At 53.8% G+C, this 11,147-nt stretch overlaps 1 long non-coding RNA gene across 1 annotated transcript; it reads left to right on the forward strand.

Moving 5' to 3' along the window:
- Positions 1 to 6,691: 6,691 nt before the first annotated feature.
- LOC111814240 lies at positions 6,692 to 11,141 on the forward strand. Its single transcript, XR_002819278.1, has 3 exons — positions 6,692 to 6,778; positions 10,567 to 10,608; positions 11,048 to 11,141. It is a non-coding gene; the product is annotated as an uncharacterized LOC111814240 (long non-coding RNA).
- Positions 11,142 to 11,147: the final 6 nt, after the last annotated feature.

Consider the following 11,147-nt stretch of genomic DNA (forward strand, 5'->3'; position numbering starts at 1 on the left):
AAAAAAGAACCTGTCAAGGGGCCAGGGAGATGGCTCAGTGGAATAAGCGCTTCCTTGGCAAGCACAAGGGCCTGAGTTCAATCCCCGGTTTCGCCAAAAAATTAAAAGAAAAGAAAAGAGAAAGAAAACCAAAATAGGGCTGGGAAGATAGCTCAGTGGCATAAGTGCCTGCCTGGCATGCACAAGGTCCTGACTTTGATCCCTGGTGTACACACACACACACACACACACACACACACGGAAGGAAGGAAGGAAGGAAGGAAGGAAAGAAAGCCAAAATTAAAACAAGGGGGCTCGGTGCTGGTGAGATGGCTCAGTGGTCTAAAGCACCTACTTAGAACAAGCTTAGCTAAAGCACAGGGACCGCGGTTCAATCCCCCAGCACCACGTGCCAGCCAGTCCCGCCCCCTGGTGGGCTGAGCTGGCCACACACATATACATAAATAAATAAAAATTAAAAAAATAAAATAAATAAAACAAGGGGGCTCTAGCTCAGTGCTGGACTGCTTGCCTACCTGTTCTGTGCAAGATCCTGGGTTCCATTCTTTGTAATAGGGGTAAAAATTCAGGAATATCAGAAATTAACAATTACCTTTTTTAAAAAATTGACCTTTAATCTTGTATTTATTTACTTGTTTAGTACAGGGTCTCACTATACAGCTGGGACTCGTAGTGATCCTCTAGTCTCAGCCTCCCCAGCGTGGGGATTACAGGCCTGCACCACCATGTCCAGTTTTGGTGGCTGGCTTGGACCACTGAGATATCTCCGCAGCCCCAATAATTACCTTTTGTTCACGGTTCTCAGTTTATTTGTGGTGTGGTGTGTGTCAGTGCCTTGTTCCTGTTCCTAGCGGGCAGTATCCCCTTGTGGGTGGGACCACGTTGCACTCAGCCACGCACTCCTCAGCCTGCGCTCGCTTGATCTGCTTCCACTTTCTGGCTTCTGTGAACAGGGGCGTGCAGACAGCTCTTCCAAAGCATGCTTCCCAGTTTGGTAACTCTTTATTTTAAAATGCTTTAAGACTGACTCAGAGTTGCAAAAGGGTACCATGTTACCCCTGAACTTCTCCCAGGTGAAAGGTTTATGAAAACACTGTCAAGAACAAGAAATTAATTCTGGTGAAATGTCTCCCTTCCAAGTACTAACTGGGCCCGACCCTGCTTAGCTTCGGAGATCAGAGGAGATGGGGTGCGTTCAGGGTGGTATGGCCACAGACTGGCGAAACGTCGTGAATGTGGAAAACACTATTTCCTAGAGTTATTATTCTTTTCTTTTTTTGACAGAACTGGGGATGGAACTCAGCCCTTGCGCTTGCCAGGGAAGCGCTTATTCTACTGAGCCATTTCCCTGGCCCTATTATTTTCTTGTTTGTTGTGAGATAGGGTCTCTCTATGAAGTCTAGGCAGGCCTTGAGCTCACAGTGATCCTCCTGCCTCAGCCTCCCGGTCCTGGGACAACAGGTGTGCATCCCATACCTAGTTGTGTTCTTCTCATTCTGAGATATGAAGCCATGACAGCCCAGCCAAGGCTTTAAGCCCTGAGCACACTCGTCCTGGGGTCCTGCATCCTTGGCTCTGGTGGCCAGGCCTTAGGTGCACAGTGGCTGCTTGGTCCCCTGGGTGTAGGAGAACACAGCTGCCATTAACATGAGCCAGGAGACCCCTTCCATGAGCCAGGAGACCCCTTCCATAACAGTTCTCAAATTCTGACCTTCAGCTCCTTTATTAAATAATTGTTTTGAAGCTGGGCATGTGATGCATATGTGTCATCCCAGCCCTCAGGAGGCTGAGGCAGGACGACTGCTGTGAGTTAAAGGCCAGCCTGGGCTCCAGAGGAGCCCAATAGATAAACACACACACACACACACACACACACACACACACAAACACACAACTGCAGCACACAGGTTCAACGGGTAGGTAAGGATGAGGCTTTTTTTTTTTTAATCTATTTGGTACAGGGTCTCACTCCTAGGGATCCTCCTGTTTTCCCCCTCGTTTGCATGGCAGGCTCAGCACCTGGCAGTAGGGCCTGAGCAGCATGCGGTGCCAGGATTGAACCCTGGTCCCTGTGCTTGCCTAAGCAGGCACTTAGTCCACTAAGTCATCTTGCTGGACCTGAGGATGTGGATTCATACAGCATCAGCTGCGGCTGGACCCAGCTGCCACGGACCATGTAATCCTGGTGAAGGCTCTGTTGGCCAGACCTGGGTCCCTGGCGGACGCTGGGGCAGGAAAGCAGCTGGGTAGCCCCAGAGGGCAGCCCACGAGAACTCTCCAACCGGGCTGGGGAGATGGCTCAGTAGAATAAGCGCTTGCCTGGCAAGCACAAGATCCTGAGTTCAATCTCAGTACCACAAAAAAAAAAAAAAAAAAAAAAATCCCAAGAACTCTCCGACCTTTGCTCCTCCACATCAGGGGCCAGAGGACTGAGAACGGCACTTAGGAGTGGCATGTCCTGCCACTCAGAGGACAAAAGACAGGTGATTAGATAGCAGGGTCCAGCGAAGTGAAGGGCGTGCCGAGGGACAGCTCTCACATTCCAGGCAGATTAAACAATAAAAACCAACTTCTTGGGACTAGGAATATTTTTGGGGGTTTTCTTGGTGGAACCGGGGATTGAACTCAAACCCTTGTGTTTGACAGGCAAGCACTTATTCTACTGAGCCATCTCCCCGGCCTGGGACTTGAATTTGAATCCTCCAGCCTCAGCCTTCCGGCTTTCAAGGTCTTGTTTTGATAACCTCTGTGGAAAGAGGTCTTCTCTTCCCCGCCCGCCCGCAGTGTCCCTCCCAAGGCAGGCCAGCCGCCTTTGTAGGCCCGGCTCCTTCAACCAGTCCTTAGGGCCCCGCAGACAGGCGTGGTCGCAGCTCCCGCCTCCACAGCTGCAGTGAGGGAGGGCTGCCACCAGGGGGCACCCCAACCGCGGTTTCCCACAGGAAAACCTTCCGCACCTGAGGCAAGATACCGCACACAGAAAGTCTGTCTGTCTTCTAGGCGGGCCCTTCTTGCCTGGTCCCTAGGCTCCGCAGCTGCCCGAGGAGGCTCCTTTCCAGGCTGGGCTTTGGTGACAGGGCGACCTCACCCTAGAACAGGGGTTTAGGGATCGGGGACCCCCAAGGCTAGGACGCTTTATGTTCTTTTTTTTTTTTAATTCAGTCACGTGAGCTCGGCGTGGTTATGCACACCTGTAACCCCAGCACTCACGAGAATGATGCAGGAGGACTGTCGTGAGTTTGGGGCCAGTCTGAACTACACAGTGAGTTCAAGGCTTGCATGAACTACACAGGGAGTCCCTGTCTCAGCAAACAAAAAACGAAGACCACGAGCAATCAGAGTGACCAGGTTTCTTGCAGAGTGAGCAATCAGGCTTGATCAAGGCATCTCCCCTTCTTTCTGGACACGGCATTATTCTGCAAACATCAGGAAGGACAATGGTTGGTCCAGGCGTGGGGACCCCGTGGCTCATGTGGGTATTGTATTTGACAACTCAGGACAGGGCCCTGGCTGGCAGGGAGAAGGGCAGAGCCCCATCTCCTGGCCCTCATAATCAGAGGCCACGTCCCTTTGTTTCCTGCAAGGCTTTGGGTGCCGACCCTGTGGTGGGAGGCAGCCAGATCCCAGGGCCAAGGCCTCTGAGGCCCAGTACATGGGACTCTGCTGAGAACGGCAGCATTAAGAATTCCTCAGTCAGCCTGGGCTATAGCTCACTGGCACAAGCACTGGCCTGGCAAGCACAGTCCTGAGTTCAGTCCCTGGTTTAAAAAAAAAAAATCCAAGTGTGGAGGCATATGCCTGTAACCCCACCATTCAAGAGGCTGAGGCAGGAAGATCACAAGTTCTAGGCCAGCTTGGGCTGCACAGTGAATTCAAGGCCAGCCTGAACTACATAGCAAGACCCTGTCAAAAGAAAGGAAAGAAAAGGAAAGGAAAGAAGAAAGAAAGAAAGAAAGAAAGAAGAGAGTTTCTCAGGGGCTGGGGAAATGGCTCAGTAGAATAAGCGCTTGCCTGGCAAGCACAAGGACCTGAGCTCAATCAAAAAGAAAGAATTTCTCAGTCTGAGCTGGGGGTTGTGGTTCATCTCTCTTGTGATCCCAACACTTGGGAAGCTGATGAAAGACTTAAATTTGGGCCTAGGGAGATAGCTCAGTAGAATAAGTGCTTGCCTGGTAAGCGCAAGGGCCTGAGTTTAATCCGGGGGGGGTGGAGGAAGACTGTTAAATTCAAGTCCCAGGACCCTGCCTCAAAACATAAATAGGGTACTTGCCTGGCAAGCACAAAGTCCTGAGTTCAATTCCCAGTGGGGGGGGGACCAACAAGAAAAAAAACCAACAGATCACCCTGTAGATCAAAAAAGCAAAGAAAAAACAAAACCAAACAAAAAAGGCCATAAAACAGATAAATAGGTCCTGATAGCTCAGCAGACTAAATACCTGCTTAGGCAGACGCAGAGGCTGTACCGGCCAGGCCCTGGGCACGCTGACAGCGATGGAGGCTGGGCATGGCGGAGACTGGGTACGGTGCTGCACATCTGTAATCTCAGCGCTTGGGAGGATGAAAACAGGAGACTCACTCACTGCGCGTCCAACCCTGTAGACCCTGTCCGAAATACAGAACATAAATCAATCAAATGGGCTGGGGAGGGCTGGCGAGATAGCTCAGTGGTCTAAAGCGCCTGCTTAGGCAAACATGCAGGGACCTCGGTTCGATCCCCAGCACCACATGCCATGCCAGCCCTGCCCACAGGGTGGGCTGAGCTGACCTGAAAAAAAAAAAAAAGAAAGAAAGAAAGAAAGAAAAAAAATTTTAAAAAAAAGGGCTGGGGGAGGTGCCTCCGCGCCAAGGCCACGGGTTCAACCCCCGTGTGGCCCCGCGCAACCTCCCTGCACGTTACAAAAGAGCCCCGAGCCCCACAGTCCTGGGCTCAAGGGGAAGCGGGTCTGCTCCGCTGTGGATGCTGACTGGCCCGTGCCCACCTCAGACCAGCACACCAAACACATGTCTAGTTCAAAGACAGCAGGAAAAAAAAAAAAAAAAAAAAAAGGACAGCAGCTAATATTAGCGCTAAGGAACTGAGTACCTGCCTAGCGAAAGTCTGTCCAAATCTTCCCTCTGTGCTGCCTGGGTAGGCCTTGAACTCAAACGGGATGGGAAGGGCTAATGAGGAGCTTCTTTGGGATTCCCCTGGGTTTCAGATGGGGCTTTCGGATAGGACAGAGGAGCATCCTTATCAGAAAAAACAAAGGGATCTGGAAATCGGGGAGACAGGAGGGCAGGAAGTGGAAGAGGAAGAAGGGCTTCAGATGTGCTGTGTAGGCGTCAGTCCCTCAAGAGGAACGTAGTTCCGTTCTGCAGGGCCCGCCCCACCCCCAGGGCGCGCTGAGACTGCAACTGAGACTGGGCCTGCTGGTGCGCCCCGTAATCCCAGCCCTGTAATCTCAGTGCTTGGGAGGCTAAAAACAGGAGGATCACTGAGTCCAATCTATGTAGTGAAATCCTGTCCTAAAATACATAAAAAAAAGATGAACGTAGTTATTTTGAATTGCAAATGGATTTACAAAAAAAAAAAAAAAAAAAAAGAAAGTAAACCAGATGTGTTAGCACACACCTGTAACCCCAGCACTCTGGGAGGCTGACACAGGAGGACCCAAAGTTCAAGGCCAGCCCAGGAAGGCACTGTTTCAGAATGGTGGGGTGGGGAGTGTTTGAGCTGCAGAGACAGACAAGGCATGGGAAGATCGTTTATCTAAAAGCCAAAGGATAGTGAAGATTCTGAGTTACCAGATTGTCCTTTAAAGTCCCCAGAAGCAGCCAACCCTGTTGACATTTTCATTTCAGAATTCTGGCTTCCCAAACTATGACAAATCCTGGTTTCACTTTCTTTTCTTTTTATTTTTTTTGGCGGAACGGGGATTGAACTCAGGCCCTTGCGCTTTTTCTTTTCCATACAGGGTGATGGAACCCACGGCCTTCGCACGAAGACCGACATCCCCAGCCTTTAGGAATTTACTTTTATTTACTTATTTACCTTTTCCTCGCTAATGCTCTAAATTGTCTAGGCTGGGCTGGAACTTGCGATCGTCCTGCCTCAGCCTCCCAGTGCTGGGACTACGCGAGCCACCAGCCCGGGATCTGTCTACCCTTTGTCAACTACAGTGCAAAAATATTAAATGGGCAATGCCAGAAACAGTCCATAAATTCTTAGCGGCTACTCCTTGCGCCAGAGCGCGCGTGCTCGCCACCGCGTCCTGCCCCGGCCGCCACCCTGGCCATCGGGTGGATAGTCACCGACCCCACTTCCCATACTCATTTTGCTTGGTAACAACAGAGAAAAACGATAACGGCGGGCACTCTCCGCACGACCCAATAACCACGAAGCTGAATTCCGGCCATTCTGCCGCACACCGGAGCACTAATCCCAAATGTCGGCACCGCAGTGCAGACGCGCGCATGCATCACTGCGCGTGCGTTAATTACCCACCCACGCACCCGTACTGACGCACGTCGTACTGCCCCCTTTTACGTCACTCGAGAGGCAACTTTACGGCTCTCTCCCAAATTCCACTGGCGGGAACGCGGCTCGCCCCGCCCGCCATGCTCGTAGGCCCCGCCCTACTCTATGAGGATTGGCTGTCTGGGCCTCAAACCCAGTGCTGATTCGCTCGCGTCTCTGCCACTCCTTTTTGGCCTAGTGGCGCGCAGCGGGGCGGCCACCGGCGGCAACGTGAGCGGCGGAGAGTGCGGCGGAAGTGGCCAGTGAGCCCCCGCTGACGACATGGTGAGGGCGAGGCGACGGCGGGGTCTCTTGGAGGCTGGGGACGCGGCCGGCGGGGACTTCGGGGCGGGAGCTAGGAGCTGGAGCGGGCCTGTAGTACTGGCCTTGAGGCCCGCCCCCTGGCCCGAGGCCGGAAAACTGAGGCAGGACCGCAGCGCGCGTCGCTGTCGGGGGTGCAGGGCCGGGCAACAGTGACCGTGGTACAGCGGCCAGCTGCAGGCCCCTGCTTTGCAGACGGAAGCCCGAGTGCGTCGCGTGCAAGGCGCAGGCGTCTTTGCTTGGGCCGTAAGTGGCACAGAGGGGCCGCTTCTCCTTGGGTCACACAGCGGATCCTTTGTGAAAAGGCTGGGGGGGGTCTACAGCCAGGAGAGGACTCAGTGCAACCTCCTGGCTTACAGAAAAAAAAAAAAAGGGCCCCAAAACCCCACGAGCACACCATTCACGGTCCTGGAGGCATCTCACTCGGTGGGGAATGCGCTGGGGATCCCAAGGCGCAGGTGACAACTTGGTGTCCAGGGCTGGAAGTCTCGTTCATCCGCGTCTAGCTTGTGTGGTTTTGGTGTTTTGAAACAGAGTCTCACTATATAACCCAACTTGGCTTCAAACTCATAGCAATCCTCCTGCTTCAGCCTCTCATGTGGGTTTTACAGGCCTGGACCACCACTCTGGCTGCTTTTTTGCAGCGCTGGAGATGGAACCAGGACCTCACACGTGCTAGGCAAGTACTCTTTCCCTGAGCCACTCTCAAGCCCATTTGAAAAAAAGAAAAAGAAAAAAATATATATATGTGTAATTTTGACATGTCTTGGTATTGGGCTGGCTTCAAACTTGGGATATTCCTGTTCTCTGGTAAGTAGGATACAGATGTCCACCCCTCTTCCATATGTTTCCCCATATTGAGTAGAACAATACCCATGGGAAGTTCAGGCTCAAGGCCCGTGCCTCTAGTCTCTTCCTGACCACCCCAGCTTTCTGGGGGTGCCCTGAAATGCTGGAGACAAGTGAGACACAGACTCACACCCCTAGTGGCCTGTGGGCCGAGGCCCAAAAGGGGAGTCCAGGGGCTCCCTGAGCTCTGAGCCTTGGCCTTTAGTCTTTGTCTACCCAAAGGAAGCCTGGCCAAGGGACATGTCTTTTCTGGAACTCGACTGTCTTGGGTCAAGCTGACCCAGGCAGTTGGGTGGTAGGCTCTCTGCCAGTCTCACTTATCTCTTTTTAGGCAGCGGGGTTTGGGATTTGTTTTGTTTTGTTTTTGGAGACGCAATCTTGCTAAGCCATTCACTATGTATCCCAGGCTGGCCACAAACTCGCATGGATCCTCCTGCCTCAGCTTACCAAGTGCTGGGGAAGAACCCCGGGGCCTCACACTGGCCAGGCAAGGGCTCAGCATGGAGCCCCAGGCAGCCCACGTGCCACTTTCAAGTTCTCCAGGGCCTGGGGTGAGGACAGTGAAAGGCAAAACGGGGTCACTGAAGACCTCCCCAGGACACCCTGTCCTGCTCAGTGGCCTGCCGCTGCCCCTCCTCACCTGTGGGTTGGCTGTGTCCTGCCTCCCTGGATGGCAAGCAATTTCTCAAGGCCTTGTGGGTGCCAGTGGGGTTGGTGCATAAGTTGGCAGGGTAAGAGTGCACGCCCACCCTGAGTTTTCTAGTCTAGCTGGGGAGACAGGTAATAAATAAACAAGATAATTAGAGGTTGGCAGGCCTATAATGGAAACAAGCAACCACTCCCAGAGGGTGGCTATTAAGAGGGCTTGGCCCAAGGAGGTGACGCTTTTAGCAGCCACCAGTACCAGGAAGGTCTGAGGAGAAGGGCAGGGCAGGAGTGGACCTGTCGGCCAGGGAGGGCAGTGGCACTGCATGAGGCCTCTGTCCTTGACCAGGGAAGCGCATCTAGGGTGAGGACCATCCCAGGTGTTGGCGTTACTCCTTTTCTTTTTGTCCTGTGTGGGACCCAGGGCCCGAGGTGAGTGCTCCGGCCTGAGTTTTGCCTTTGTGAGCAGGTGTCTCCCTACATCAGCTGAGGAAAGGCCTGGCTCCACCCTGGCAGGGTGGCCCCACATGGGACCCATGTGGCAATCTGTAGTGCCTGTGTCCCCTCTAGGGTGGCCGGAACTGCCCTTATTTGCAGTGAGGAGGCTGAGCCTGCAGCTGCCCTTCCTTAGCTGTCTCCTCTTCCTCCTTATCTCGCCTTCCAGGAAGCCACGCAGGATGTGGGCTTGGCCTGGTTTCTTGTCAGCTCTCAGGAAGCTCTGGAATGGAGGATTCCTCCCAGCCCTCCTTGCCCCGGAGGAGCGGGATGCCCACAAAGGCCTCTGAGTGCTGGGCCCAGGGCTGCTGTCACCCTAGGAGATGCCTCTGCTGTGGCCCTGGAGTGCCAGGTCTCTTGTGGCTGAGCCAGGACTCTGAACTTGACATAGGCCCTGCTTTCTGGAACCAGCACCCCCGGGTCATGCCCGGTGTTCCAAAAACGCAAAACTTGCAAAAACCCCATGGAGGGCTGGGGTATGGCTCCAAGGAGGCTAGGGGAGCTCGTAGCAAAGAGGACCTAGGGCTGTGGGGATAGCTCAGCAGTCTAAGCACCTGTCTGGCAAGGGCAAGGACTGGAGTTTGATCCCAGCACCACATGCCGTGCAGGTCCTGCCTGGGGTGCGCTGAGCTGCCCGCTGGGCATGGTGCTGCGCACACCTGTAATTCCAGCACTGGGGAGCATGAAACAGGAGGATCACTGTGAGTCAGAGCTGCGTAGTGAGACCCCATACCAAATAAATACATAAAAAGATTTTTAAAATTTTCTTTTTTTTTTTTTTTTTTGTGGAACCGGGGATTGAACTCAGATCCTTGCATTTGCCAGTCAAGCGCTTATCTTACTGAGCCTCCTCCCCAGCCCCCTAAAATTTTCTTTTAAAGAGCTTGAGCCAAGGGGCTGGGGAGATCACTCAGTGGAATAAGTACTTTCCTAGCAAGTGCAAGGGCCTGAGTTCAATCCTCGGTTCTGCAAAAAAATAAAAAGTGTGGGCCAGAGTCCAGCGGCAGGGCTCTTCAGATGTGAGAAGCCCTAGCTCCCACGCGCTGCGAGGAAGAGTGCGCTCCGATCCCCACAGAGCTGTGTGGCCCGTGGGCACCAGCCCGACTGCAGCGCTGCTTTGGGCAGGACCTGACCGGCTCCTGGGAGTCCAGCAGGGCCACCTCCGTTCTTTCTAGAGGACTGGGCGTGTGTGGTGAGGTGTGCAGCCTGAGGGGAGTGAGAAACATCACTACCGGGGGTCAAACTTGAGGAGTTCTCCACCTCAGCTGCTCAAGTGCTGGAATTCCAAGTCTGCCTCAGTACTGGCTTGAAGTTGTTTTCCTTGCAGTTAGGTGAGTCCTACCGTGCAGAAGGTGTGGAGTGCGCCAGGCCGGGCCTGGTGGCACATGCCTGGAATCCCAACCCTTGGGAGGCTGAGGCAGGAGGCTCACCTTGAATTCAAGGCCAGCCTGGGTTTCCTAGTAAACTCAAGGCCAGCTTATGTTCAGAGAGAGATGCTGTTTAAAAAAAAAAAAATGTGTGTGTGTGTGTGTGTGTGTGTGTGTCTGTGTTGTGACCACAACAGATACGAGGATCCACATAGAGTGCAGGGCTGTGGCCCAGGAGCCTTCTGGATGCTTGCTGCTGGGTGTGCACATGCACAGCTAGTGAGGCCTGGAGGGAAGGTGCGCTTTGAGGGCCAGCAGGCACTCCCAGCCCTCCCCCCAGCCAGGCCTACAGTCCTGGGGCCCTGTCATAGCAGTCATGAGCTGTTTGCCTTGCAGCTGCCCCTGTCGTTGCTGAAGACTGCGCAGAACCACCCCATGGTGAGTGCAGGTCAGGGCAGGCGGCCCTGACCTCACCTGTCAGAAGAGTGGGTGCCCCGCAAGCAGGTGTGGTGCCATTCACCTGGCACCCCAGCACCCTGGTGCTTGAGAGGCTCGGGCAACTCAGTAAGACGCTGTCACAGAAGGAAAGATGGGGCGTGTTTAGGGCCCCAGGTGCCTCAGGCTGTGTCCCATGGTGTTGTGTTTTTGTTTTGTTTTTTGTCTTTTTTGAGACAAGGTCTGGCCTTGAGCTCACTTTGTAGCTCATGCTGGTCTGAACTTGCAATGGTCTCCTGCCTGGGCCTCCGGGTGCTGGGATCACAGGTGTCTGCCACCACACCAGGCTCCGTGGGTCCGGATGAGGCTGGCAGCATTGTGGGTGGGCTGGGTCCATACCCCGGGCCTCCTGAGCCCCCAGCCCTGGTCCATTTCTCATCAGTTGGTGGAGCTCAAGAATGGGGAGACATACAACGGACACCTGGTGAGCTGCGACAACTGGATGAACATCAACCTGCGCGAGGTCATCTGCACGTCCCGGG

This window comes from Octodon degus, unplaced genomic scaffold (genome assembly GCF_000260255.1).
Source record: "Octodon degus isolate 3935 unplaced genomic scaffold, OctDeg1.0 scaffold00282, whole genome shotgun sequence".
Taxonomy (NCBI): domain Eukaryota; kingdom Metazoa; phylum Chordata; class Mammalia; order Rodentia; family Octodontidae; genus Octodon; species Octodon degus.